The sequence below is a fragment of the Colobus angolensis genome, unplaced genomic scaffold (genome assembly GCF_000951035.1).
Source record: "Colobus angolensis palliatus isolate OR3802 unplaced genomic scaffold, Cang.pa_1.0 Scaffold61, whole genome shotgun sequence".
NCBI classification, from domain to species: domain Eukaryota; kingdom Metazoa; phylum Chordata; class Mammalia; order Primates; family Cercopithecidae; genus Colobus; species Colobus angolensis.
The window spans coordinates 8,825,258-8,838,798 of record NW_012119710.1 but is presented as its reverse complement, the minus strand read 5'-3'; positions in this window follow the sequence as shown (position 1 = coordinate 8,838,798).

Here is a 13,541-nt window from a genome sequence, read left to right as displayed (position 1 = left end):
CCACCTTTGTCACAGCCTAAATTTCTATATGCATTTGGTTCTAATTTTGGTCTTTCTCTTCCTTTCTACTGGTCTGTCTCTTCATGTGTTAGTTCAACAGTGTTTTAATTATAGAGGCTTTACAGTGTACTTTAATGTCTTGTAGAGTTAGTCTCCCATGTAATTATTCCTTTTTCATTATATTTTATGCCTATTTTTGCATGTTTGTTTTTCCAAATGAACTTTAGCATTTTTCTAACTCCATAAAATAAGTCAATAGCATTTTGTAAAGACAAATAACATGAACCAAACTGTACTGACAGAAATAATAAGAGGCATCTGAATGAGGACATGTAGGTGGCTAAGCCCTAGTGCACATGGGCTATTTGGGACCAGGTTTAACCAGATATTGTAGAAGGTGAAATTTGCCACCTTTTAACTGAGTTTATAGAAATGGTGCCAACTTTCTAGAAGGGACCAGAGATGTAATGGGGAGATTATTATTGTCCAAATCTACTGCAGCAAATGCTGTTGATGCAGCGTCTATATCCCCTTGATCCACTCTGGAGGTGTTAAGACAGCGTCTTGCTCAAGCTAGAGTGCAGTGATGTGATCATAGCTCACTGCAGTCTCAAACTTCCAGCAAACTCTGCAGCAAATGCTATTGATGCCCCATCTTCAGCCAGTCTCCACATCTACGGATAACTCCTCTCTTTTCTGAGGATACATAGGTATGGGCAGGCCATAGGTGCTGGGAAGTTAATACTGCAAGAATTTTTCTTAACCAGTGTAATGTGCATATGCTGGATAACTACCCTAGCTTCTCTGTCCCCTAAGACAGATAATTTTGAAGTGTGTTTCATCCGTCTCTTAGAAAGTCCCCAACAGCATCGAGCACCAGTTCCCCATAACAGAACTCACTCATTAATACATAGTCCATTGACTTTCTTGTATCACTTTTCCATTTTTTTTTCACAGTGAGTCTTGGGTCACTTCCCAAGTAAGCACCCAAATCCTTATGTCAGAGCCTTTTGTATTGCTGTGGTATCAATTGTAATGTCCCCATTTTCAATTCTGATTGTGTTTATTTGAATCTTCTCTCCCTCTTATTAGTTTAGCTAGTGGTTTATCAATTTTATCTTTTCAAAGAACAAACTTTTCATTTCGTTGATCCTTTGTATTCATTTTTCATTTCTGATTTATTTAGACCTGCCTTGATCCTTTTTTTTTTTTCCTGCCAATTTTGGGTTTGATTTCTCCTTGTTTCTCTACATCCTTGAGGTACAATGTTAAGCTGTTAATTTGTCATCTTTCTGCTTTTTTTGATGTAGGCATTTAATGCTATAAACTTCCCTCATAGAACTACTTTCATTATATCCCACAGGTTTTGGTATGATGTGTTTTTCTTTTAATTTCATAAAAAATTTAAATTTGTCTTAATTTCTTCATTGACCTAGTGATTGTTCAGGAGTATGCTGTTTAATTTCCATGTATTTGTATGCTTTCTGAAATTTCTCTTGGTACTGATTTTCAGCTTTATTGCATTGTCATCTGAGAAGATAGTTGATATGATTTCAATTTTTAAAAATTTCTTAAGGCTAGTTTTGTGGCCTAACATGTAGTCTATCTTGGGGAATGGTCCATGTGCTGATAAAAATAATGCACATTGTGGGCCAGGCACAGTAACTTATGCCTGTAATCCCAGCACTTTGGGTGGCCGAAGAGGGTGGATCATCTGAGGTCAGGAGTTCGAGACCAGCCTGACCAACATGCTGAAACCCTGTCTCTACTAAAAACACAAAAAATAGCTGGTCATGGTGGTGCACACCTGTAGTCTCAGCTACTTGGGAGTCTGAGGCAGGAGAATCGCTTGAACCCAGGAAGTGGAGGTTGCAGTGAGCCAAGATTGCACCACTGCATAAATACCTGTTAAGTCCATTTGATCTAAAGTCCAATTTAAGTCCAATATTTCTTTGTTAATTTTTTCTTCCTGTGATCTGTCTAGTGCTGCAAGTGGGGTGGTTAAGTCCCCCACTGTTATCGTGCTGTTGTCTTTCTCTTTCTTTAGGTCTAGTAATATTTGTGTGTGTTTTTCTAGGTTTGGGGGTACATGTGAAGGTTTATTATGTAGGTAAACTTATGTCATGGGGTTCGTTGTACAGATTATTTCATCACCCAGGTATTAAGCCCTGCACCCAATAGTTACGTTTCTGCTTCTTTTCCTCCTCCCACCCTTCACCCTCAAATAGATCTCAGTGTCTATTGTTCCATTTGTGTTGATGAGTTTTCATCATTTAGCTCCCACTTATAACTGCGAACATGTGGTATTTGGTTTTCTATGGTAATATTTGTTTTGTAAATTTGGGTGCTCCAATGTTGGGTGCATATATACTTAGGATTGTTACATCTTCTTGCTGAATTGATCACTTTATCATTACATAATGCCCTTCTTTGCTCTTTCTTACTGTTTTTGATTTAAAGTCTATTTTATCTGACATAAGTATAACTACTCCTGCTGGCTTTTATTTCTGTTTGCTTGAAATATCTTTTCCACCTCTTTACTTTCAACCTTTATGTGTTTTTATGGGTAAGGTGAGTTTCTTGTGGCAGCATATACTTGAATTATTTTTAAAACCCATTCTGCCAATCTCCATCTTTTCAGTGGAGCATTTAGTCCATTTACTTTCGAGGTTAATATTGATATGTGAAGCTTTGTTCCTATCATATTGTTGATTGATTTCAAGTTGTTTTATAGATTCTTTGTTTCTGTCTTTTTGTCTTTGTGGTTTAGTAAAATTTTGACATGTTGCCATTTGATTCCATTCTTTTCCTCTTTTGTGTGATTGTTTCATACAAACTGTAAGTTTTATATTTCCATGTGTTTTAATGATGATGAATATTGACCTTTCATTTCCATATTTAAGACCTCTTTGAGCATTTCCTTTAGGGTGACCATTTGTAGGGGTGACAAATTCCCTCAGTGTTTGCTTGCTTGGAAAGGGCTTTATTTACAAAGCCTATTTTGGCAGGACACAAAATTCTTGGTGACAGTTCTTTTCTTTAAGCACTTTGAAAATACCATTCCATTCTCTTCTGGCCTATAAAATTTCTGCTGAAAAGTCTGCTGTTAGTCTAATGGAGTTTTCTTTATAGGTGACTAGAAACTTTTGTATTGTTACTGTCAAAATTATTTCTTTCTCATTGACTTAAGACATTCTGAATATAATATTGCCATGGTGATATTCTTTTGCAATGTTTTTGCCTGGGTACCACTGGACTTCCTGTATCTGTATGTCTAACTGTTTTGCTATTCTTGGGACATTTTTATTGATTATTTCCTCAAATATGTTTTCTAAGCTTTTGCTTTTGTTTTTGAGACAAGGTCTCACTCTGTCACCCAGGTTGGAGAGCAGTGGCGCAATCATGGCCCATTGCAACCTCAAACTCCTGGGATCAAACAATCCTCCCACCTTAGCCCCCCGAGTAGCTGGGATGACAGACATGAGCCACCATGCCTTGCTAATTAAAAAAATTTTTTTGTAAAGGCAGAGTCTTGTTTTCTTGCCTAGGCTCGTCTCAAGCTCTTGATGTCAAGCAGTCCTCCCACTTTGGCCTCCCAAATTGCTGGAATTACAGATGAGAGCCATTACACCTGGCCATTTCTAAACTTTTGGATCTCTCTTCCCCCTTGGATGTACTGATCATTTTTAAGTTTGGTTGTTTTATATCATCTCAGATATCTTGCAGGCTTTGTTTATCCTTCATAATTCTTTTTCCCTTATTTTTGTCTGGCTGAATTATTTCAAAAGACATGTCTTCAGGTACTGAGATTTTATTTTCTTTCATTTTCTGATTTGGTTTACTGATTTTCTTGTATTAGTTTACTTTTTTTAAAAAAATTTTTAGTAGAGACAGGGTTTCAGCATGGTGCCCAGGCTAGTCTCGAACTCCTGGCCTCAAGTGATCTGCCTGCTGTGGCCTTCCAAAGTGCTGGGATTACAGTGGGATGACAGGCATGAGACACTATGTCTGGCCTAATTTTCAGATATCCTTTGCATCTCATTAAACTTTTAAAAAAATCAATATTTTAAATTATTTATCTGGCATTTCAAGGAATTCATTTTTATTGGAATCTGTTGCTGGACAATTATGGTCCTTTCATGGTGTCCCATTTCCCTGTTTTTTCACGCTTCCTGTGTTTTTCCATTGATATCTTTGCATCTAGTGTAGCAGTTGCTTGTTTGAGCTTTTTGAAATTGCTTTGGTAGGGGATTTTTTTTTTTCTTCTGAGGATGTGTACATGTTGTTGATTAAGATACTTCGACTTTGATTTTATGTGCTGGCAGTAATGTGATCTTTGTATGACTTCTTTTGCAGTACACATAGTCAGTGGTCTCTGTGATTGCCTTGGTGACTTATGGTACAGTCATTAGTTAAGGTTGTGGTGACTTTTAGCTGGGAACTTAGATGCCAACTGATATGGTTTTGGTCTGTGTCTCTGCCCGAATCTCATGTTGGAGGTGCGGCCTGCTGAGAGGCAATTGAATCATGGGAGCAGATTTTCTCCTTGGTACTGTGTCACAATAGTGAGTGAGTTTTGTAATATCTGGTTGTTTAAAAGTGTGGGGCACCACCCCCCTCTGTCTCAGTCCCGCTCCTACCATGTGCGATGCCTGCTCCCATGTTGCCTTCTGCCATGAGGAAAAGCTCCCTGAGGCCTCCACAGAAGCATATCTGCCATGCTTCCTGTACAGTCTGTGGGACCACCAGGCAATTAAACCTATTTTCTTTATAAATTACCCAGTTTCAGGTCTTTTTTCTTTGTCTTTTCTTTTTTTGAAACAGGGTCTCACTCTGTCACCCAGGCTGGAGTGCAGTGGTGCGATCTCAGCTCGCTGCAGCCTCCGCCTTCCGGGTTCAAGTGATTATTGTGCCTCAGCCTCCCATGTAGCTGGAATTACATGTGTGCACCATCACACCCATCTAATTTTTGTATTTTAATAGAGACGAGGTTTCACCATGTTGTCCAGGCTGGTCTCGAACTCCTGGCCTCAAGTGATCCATCCGCCTCAGCCTCCCAAAGTGCTGGGATTATAGGCATGAGCCACTGTGCCTGGCCATCAGGTATTTCTCTATAGTAGTGTGAGAACAAACTAATACACCAACTGAGCCAGTCTTTGGGCCCTAGTAGTGGCAGCAGTGGGGTGAGTGAGCCTGTTTTAAGGCTCCAGAGTGGCTTATACTGGCCCTTGTGTTAGTGGTCCTACTGGGCTCATTCTTGGGCCTCTAAGCTGCTTAAAAGTGGGCAGTGGGAGCAGTGGGCCTGGTGTGTGGGTGGAGTCTCAGGGAAGCTGGTTTGCTGTGGGTAACGGCAGTAGCAGTGGTGGAGGAAACCATAGGGACCCATGCCATCTGTGTTGGTGTTGCTGGAAGCTGCAATGGATTGGGTAGTTTATTCCCTAGTCCCACAGCTGCCTGTAGCAGGGCAGTGGGTATTGTCCTAAGTGTTCTTTGGAGACCTTGGTCTTCCTTGTCTCTCCCTCAGTTGGCTGGCGACCGCTGTTGTGTCACCTTGACCTTGGCCCGAGGGTGGGGCACAGCTTAAACTCTCAAAATGGTGCCAGCTGTGGGCTTGTGACCAGAGCGGGTCAGGCCCTTCTCAGGCAAACAGTATGGGCCAGACTCTGTGAGAAGTGTGGTTCACTTGGGTGTTGGTCTCGCAGCAGCCTGTGGCTGGGCATTGAATATTGTCCTAGGTATGCATCAGAAAGCCTGGCTGCCCTATCCCTCCTTGACCAGGGAGTAGCTGCAGCCATGTCAACTTGAATTTGGCCTGACCGTGGGGCATAGCCCAGCATTAAACTCTCAAAATGGCACCTTGGGCCTGTGGCCAGGGAGGGTGGGGTCCCTCCTAGGCAAGAAGCATGTGTAAGAAACTGTGGGGAGTGTCCTCCCCTCACCTCTCAGTCTCACAGCAGCCTGTTGCAGATCAGTGGGTATTGTCTTCTATTTGCATGAGATAGCCTGGTTTCTCCATCACTCCTTGGCTAGGCAGCAGCTGTAATTGTGTTAGTTTAACCTCAGCCCAAGGGCGGGGCACAGTCCAGCATTCAACTCTTAAGATGGTGCCTTGGGGTTAAGACCAGAGAGGGTGGGGCATCTCCCAGGCAAGCAGTGTGAGCAAGAAGCTGTGGGGAACGTGGCTTATTTACGTCTCAGTCTCAACTGCAGCCCATAGCAGGGCGGCAGGTACCCTCCCATTGGTACATGGGAGCACCTGTTCTTCCCTCTCTCTCCTTGGAGCTGCTCAGTGGCAGCAGCTGGGTCTGTAGATTCCCAGTATCCAGGCTCTCAAAATGGCTCCCAGCTGAGGCTGCTCTGGGTGCTGAAGCTTGTGGGATTCTGTGTGGGTTCCTTTTCTGGGGCTACATCTCTGTGCAATCTTTGGGAAGCTCCATATGCCAGGCCTGATGCTGTAGTGAATCCACTACAGGGTTTCTCCCATAGCCAAGATCATAAAAGCCCATTTTGGAGTTCTAGGGGTTTCTCTCTTCCTGTTTCCCTAGGTCCAGGAGCCTCTCTTGGCTCTCGGTCGGTTCCTGGCTGGGCAAGCTTCCTCACACCATGTCCTTTCTTACTGCTAGTGTTTCTTGTCTGTTCTCTGGTGCATCCAAGTATTCTTTCCTAGATGATCTGTTCAAAATAGGAGGATCTATGTACTACTCTCTTTCCTCTCCTTGGAGGAGGCACACGAGCCATCCAATTTTTGCAGATCATCTTGCATCCTGATCTTAGGCTTTGTTAGGGTGGCTCTTTTTCTCCTTTTTTCTTATTCCAAGGTGTAGCCTGTACCCCTAGTTCATCGTTCATCATTAGAAGCTGTAGCATCTCTGGAGTATCCTTTGAATGTCAGGGACGATCGAGAAGGTTTCTCTCTTTTGGCTGCGCCTGCACTTCATCACTCACCACATTGTGTTGGATCAAGAATCTATGCTCAGCTCTTAGCCTCCCTGGAATTTACTTCTTTTTTTTTTGTTTGTTTTTTGTTTTCAAGACAGGGTCTCACTCTGTTGCCCAGGCTGTACTGCAGTGGCAGGATCTCGGCTCACTGCAACCTCCACCTCCTGTTTCAAGAGATTATCCTGCCTCAGCCACCTGAGTAGCTGGGACCACAGGCGCCCACCACCATGCCGAGTAATTTTTGTGTTTTTAGTAGAGACGGGGTTTCACGTTGGCCAGGCTGGTCTTAATCCCTTGACCTCCAGTGATCTGCCCTCTTCGGCTTCCCTCCCAAAGTGCTGTGATTACAGGCGTGAGCCACCACGCCCGACCACGAATTTACTTTCTCTTAGGCTTTCTGAAGTTGTAGTAGAGGATATGGCCAGGATTCAGCTCAGGACCTAAGGAAAATTTCTTTGTAGACTTCTGAGGTATCTGTTCCATAGCTTCCCTATCTCTGTAGGTATGCTCATCAAATTCCAGCTACTTTAGCAGTTTCAAACTTAATCTCTGCTTCCATCCAGCAAGACCACCGTAACTATTTGGGTTCTACTTTCCTAGCGTACGGCCTGGAAGATGTTTCCAAAGGGAAGTCTGGGTGAATGTGGGGCCTCACCTTCTATGCTTCCTCATTTCCAAAGAATGAAAACCTTCTGTTGGTTTTTGTACAGTGCCTAAAAATTGATGTTTTATGCATTTTCTCCAGTTTTCGTAGCTGGTTTCAGTAAATCTGATATCAGTTATTTCACAGTGGATGTAATTAGAAGTCTGTACTAAGACTTTTAGTCAAAATCTAGGTGGTTTAAAAATTTCTCAGTAAAATAAATGTAGAGTTAATATTTTTCATATCCTGAGATACAAACTACAAATAGTAAGATCTACATAATTTAAGAGATCAATATAATGCTTAACTGTAATATAAAGGGCAAGTAAATTTATTATAAGATATCCATTTTATTATATAAAATTTCAGACCTGAATATACTGAATACATAATAATTTGATGCCTGTATATTTTTATAATAATACTTTGTAAGAGAAAAAGATCAGAAGTCATACGTACAAAAAATATATAAAAAAGAAGAGCAGAGGTGTTAGTGGGAATTACTATTATAAATAATAAAGAACAGAATAAGAGAAAGAACAGACTTATTCATCTAATATAGGAGAAAGGAGGATATAATGTTAATCTGTGTAGGCAGAACAGGCTGAGGCCAATTACAGGGTGCTGAAGTAGGCAAAATGAGAAATAGTCTCATAATTAACCGAGGCAAATACAGTGTTAATTTCTTTTGTTATTTCATGGACTGGGGAAATAGAAAAGTGTCCCATACAAAGTTTGAACTATGAGAGATCCCACTATCTGTTGACATATATGTTCAGTCTCTAGTACTTAACATGATTTTGGGTGCTGTTATCTTTAAAAGTGTATCAAGGATGGATTGGAAGAAGATAGTTGAACAGAGGCTCTGGAGAAATTGTATGGTGGACTCCTGGAGATAATATCCGAGTAACACTGAAAAACAACAGGCAACCCAAATATATACATTCAATATGTAATGTTTACAGCAGAGACTTTAAAAATTATTGTGTTACAAAATACACATATTTAAAATATGCATATAAATTATACAATTATGATATAAATTAAAATATGAACATTTAAAATACACCTATAAAATGACAAATTTCATACATATAAAAACAATGTTTATTTTTAAAAAATTAAATGAAATTAAATGAGCTCACATGTCAGAATATAGTTCTCTTTCTGTGGATTATATTCCTAACCTAGGCAGGTATGTGGAAGCTTCTGCTGGCCACAGTTAAGAGCCACTCAATTCTGAGAAGCTCTCTCCTAGGCATTAGTAGCTTCTTTGGTAATTTGGCTACACCTTTGTACTGACCCTCCATTGGCAGCATTTTGCTAAAGTGCTTTCATATGCCTTGCTCCCCATGCTACAGCAATTCTCAGGAAACCTGAGGCTTCCAGTCTCACCTCCCTCTAGTGTTCCAGGGTTGGGGCCTGCAGGCAGTGGTGATAGGCATCTTTCTTTTCTATAATATTTTTATAATAATACTTTGTATGTAAGAGAAAAAGATCAGAAGTCATATGTACAAAAAATATATAAAAAAGAAAGAGCAGAGGTATTAGTGGGAATTACTATTATAAATAATAAAGAACAGACTTATTCATCTCATACAGGAGAAAGGAGGATATTGCCTGCAGCAAATTACAGCTGTTCCCCCTTACCCCAAACTCAAACTGCTAAATCAATCAGGAATCATCTCATGATCACAAAATGGCTTAGGCAGCATAATTTCCAGTTCACATCCAGCAGGAGAAACTGGCCTTTCTCAGTTTCTCAGCTTTTGCAAACTCCGACTTTTAGGAGTGGTCCATGGTCCCTCTCTGCAGGCTCTTATACCGTGCCTTCTTTTTAACATTGCTGGCTTTTGCTCTGGTTGTTATAGATCAGGTCAGCGAGTCCCACCTGGGTCCCAAAGACTATCACTGGGGTGGGATGCTTCCTGTAAATAGCCACAAACTTTACAGCTGCTGCTTCTCTCCCCCAGCTTCAGAGAGTAGAGCCGTTCGAATGCCACACTCCTGCTGCGGAATGCTGAGGTGAGCGGATAACCTGCTTTCATAAACACCTAACATGTTCCATGGGGTGGGGGAAATCTAGTGCTCCTTATAATGAAAAGACACCTGCATTAGTTTCCCAGAGCTAATGTAACAAGGTGTCACAAATGAGTGGCTTAGAAGGACAGAAATTTATTATCTCACTGTTCGGGAGGTTAGAAGTTCAAAATCAAGATGCCGGCAGGGTCATGCTCCCTCAGAAACCTGTAGGAGAAGGATCCCTCCTGACCTCCTCCTGGTTTGCCAGAAATCTTTGGCACTTCTTGGCTTGTCAATGCATCACCCAATCCTTCATCTTTACATGGTTTTCTCCTTGTGCGTCTTCACATCGTTTTCCCTCTGTGCATATCTGTGTCTGTCTCTAATTTCCCCTTTTCTTTGTTTTGAGATGAGAGTCGCTCTCTCTCACCCAGGCTGGAGTGCAATGGCGCCATCTAGTCTCACCTCAGTCTCCGCCTCCTGGGTTCAAGCGATTCTCCTGCCTCAGCCTCCTGAGTAGGCAGGATTACAGGTGTGCACCAGTATGCCTAGCTAATTTTTGTATTTTTAGTACAGACCGGGTTTCACCATGTTGGTCAGGCTAGTCTTGAACTCCTGACCTCAAGCAATCCACCTGCCTCGGCCTCCCAAAGTGCTGGGATTACAGCCCAGCCCAATTTTCCCTTTTTATAAGGAAACCAGTGGTATTGGATTAGGCTTTCTCCTAATGACTTCATTTTAATTTGATTGGTTATTTAAAGATCCTACTTCCAAATTAGGTCATATTCTGAGTACTGGGGATTAGGACCTCAATATATTTTTTTGAGGGGGACACAACTCAATACATAACATTTTCATCGAGATTTTAAGTGGTTTTGTGGCCTTAAAATATTGAGTACCTCTCCTGCTTTCAGAGGGAAGTTCTAGTTACCAATTCTTGGAAAACAGGAAAAATTCGATCTGGCTTCATATATCATTATGCTACTGATATAATGATAAGAGCTGATAAATAATAAATAATAAAAACTGAGGGACAACTATGAGTTAAAAGCTGTTGTAAGCTCTTTTAGTGATATATTGTCATTTAATCCTCCCGTCTACTCTGTGGGTTAGAGACTATTATTTCCGTTTTACAGATGAGAAAACAAGAGTACAGAGAGAGCAAGAGTCTTGACATTATCACATGAACTTTATGCCAACTTCCAAAATCAGAGTATTTTCTCCTCTTGGATGGAGTTCTTTAATTCAAGCCAATCTCCTCCAACCTAAGATAAAGTGGGCATTCAACACTATTCTCCTACATCCCCTCAACCACAGGGATTGCAGGGGCTATATTGATCCGTGTTAACCCATACTGGCTTTTAAAAAGGGGAGAGTCAATTTGTGATTAAATCGCATGCTTTATTGAAGAACTGAGAAAAAAGAATAATGGAAAGGACTTCATTAGAATGCATTTTTCGTGTGGCCTCTTGAAAAAATTAGAGTTATTCGCTAATTCACAGTTAATCTTTTTTTCTTGACTGGAGTCACACTGGTTCTTTGCAAATTGTGAAGCAATAGAAGTTGTGCGTGGTGTGATTTCCAAGGATTCCAACAGTGAGATTTCTGAGGGCGAAGTGCCTGAGATGAAATGAGATAGCAAACGGATCATTATTATAGTCTAAAATAAGAGCCTTATCCTGAGACATTGAGTTAAAGACAGACAAAATAACAACAACAAGCGAACAAATATGTAAACCTGGAAAGTGGTTAGTTAAGAGTGTACTGAGAAGACAGTACCTACTCTGTTCTGGGGGGCCTAGCCAAAGGCATATCAGACCTATAACTCATCAGCTATCAGAGGTTTCAATGAACTACAACAACCATATTAAACTAAATTATTATTCTTCTTAAAATGATTTTAACTGGACTCCGGTGAGTCCTGATTCCTCTTGGGTACTCTACTTCTTGTTCTAGACCAGAAGAGAAATATCTGAACAACCACTGGAGCAGAGAGCCATCTGGCTCATACTACAGGATTTTTGGGAGCCACTGTAGAAGGCATTCTAATGGGAACAGTGTCATTCTTTTCTTGAGTAAACCTCTGTTTTTCTATTTTGTTTTTAAGTTCACAGCAGAATATGATACTGCATAAGCACATACACACAAAACTGAAAATACATGATTTAAAAAATCGTTTCCTAATCAAGTAAAATACAGGTTAGTATTTAAAGCTATGTTCAATAGTTATTGAGCAGTATGGGAAATAGAAATAAGGGATAAGCAGTTTATTAAACTAATTTTATTTAATCTAAGATTGAACGTTGAGTGTGAAACGAACATACAAAATATTAAAAAGCTTCCTAAATATCTTTCAAATTTATCATCTTCTCTTTATTCTTCATTGTTTAGGTTAGGTACTCATTGTTTGGCTTGCTGTTGGGGCAACCAGCTAATTGAAGTATGCCTTCTCTCTAATGGCAGGCTCCAAAAAAAGAAAGTAAAGGACAAAAAGAATGCATGTAGGTAGAGCACTTACCTCACACACAACAAATGCCCAACAAATGGTGCGTAAATGTGTATTTTTATTATTATACTGAAGAATCATATGTGTAAAACTTGCAAGTCCAGATTGTGAGAAAATCACAGCAGCATGGAATCCTAGTATAATAAAAGCAGCACAGTATCCTAATATGAAACATAAGACAACCTCCTACTTACTGTTCTCATCTCTGTGCTATTAGTCTGTTTGCAAAAGAGTTATAGGACTGCACCAATCTGTATTGGCAGAAGTCTGGAGATCTGGGGATCATGTTTTGGAGGGGTTTCTAATTTCATTCCCATTGTCACTGATAATTAAATGCCATCACTAGCCATCTGCCACTTTGGAATCCTATCATTCCCCCTGCTATGAGGACACTTGGTTCTGTTGCTGCACCACCCACTGTCATCTCTGGCTTACAAAATAGAGCCACCACAAAGTTCTTCAGTATGCCACTAAACTGTCACCAGTATATGTCTTAATGCTCTGTGAAGACAGTGCCCTCTGGAACTTCTTAGAGAATATCATTGGGGTATGTTGCATATAAAAGATTCATTCTAAGATCCCCGTTTCTTGGAATCTTTAAGCTCCTTCTAAAATACACAAGGGAAGTTCAAATGTCATGTTAGATGACATTAACTGCAAGCCTGGCTCCAGTTAGTAACCAACAAGCTATTAAGTTGTTTCTAGGTACTTGAGCTAACACGTTAAATTTTAAACACTGGATAACTGCACCTTTGACAACGAGTTTTGATCTAATATTTCTAGAAAGTTTCCCAGACTCTTGCCAAAACAGATTTATGCAGTCTAAAGAAAACTTTTTAACTTGGTGAAAATGACAAATGAAACCTACACTAAATCTTATGCAATATAGGTGTGTTAGTCAGTTTGGGTTGGTATAACAAAGTACCATGGATTAGATGGCTTATAAACAACAGAAACTTATTTCTCACGGTTCTGGATGGTGTCAGCATGGATGAATTCTGGTGAGGGCCCTCTTCCAGGTTGCTGACTGCCAACTTCTTGTTGTATTCTCACACAGTGAAGTGAGAGCCAGTGAACATTTTGGCCTTTTCTTATAAGGCCACTAATCCTATCCCATGAGCATAGGATCCTATCCATGAGGGCTTCATCCTTATGGCCTAATCACTTCCCAGAGGCCTCACTTTCAAATACCATCACTTTAGGGGTTAGATTTCAACATATGAATTTTGGGTAGACACATTGGGTCCATAACATGAGATTCATTCTCTTTAAGACAGGGAGAAACCTGAGATGCCTTCTATGACTGCTGTTTATCATTAAACTGGCCAATGCTGAAAGAAAATAGCAATAAATATAAATAGTGAAAGGTTTGGAAACTAGGTAGTAAAGTGATATGAACAATATGATCACTTATTTTGAAAGTTCAGTGGT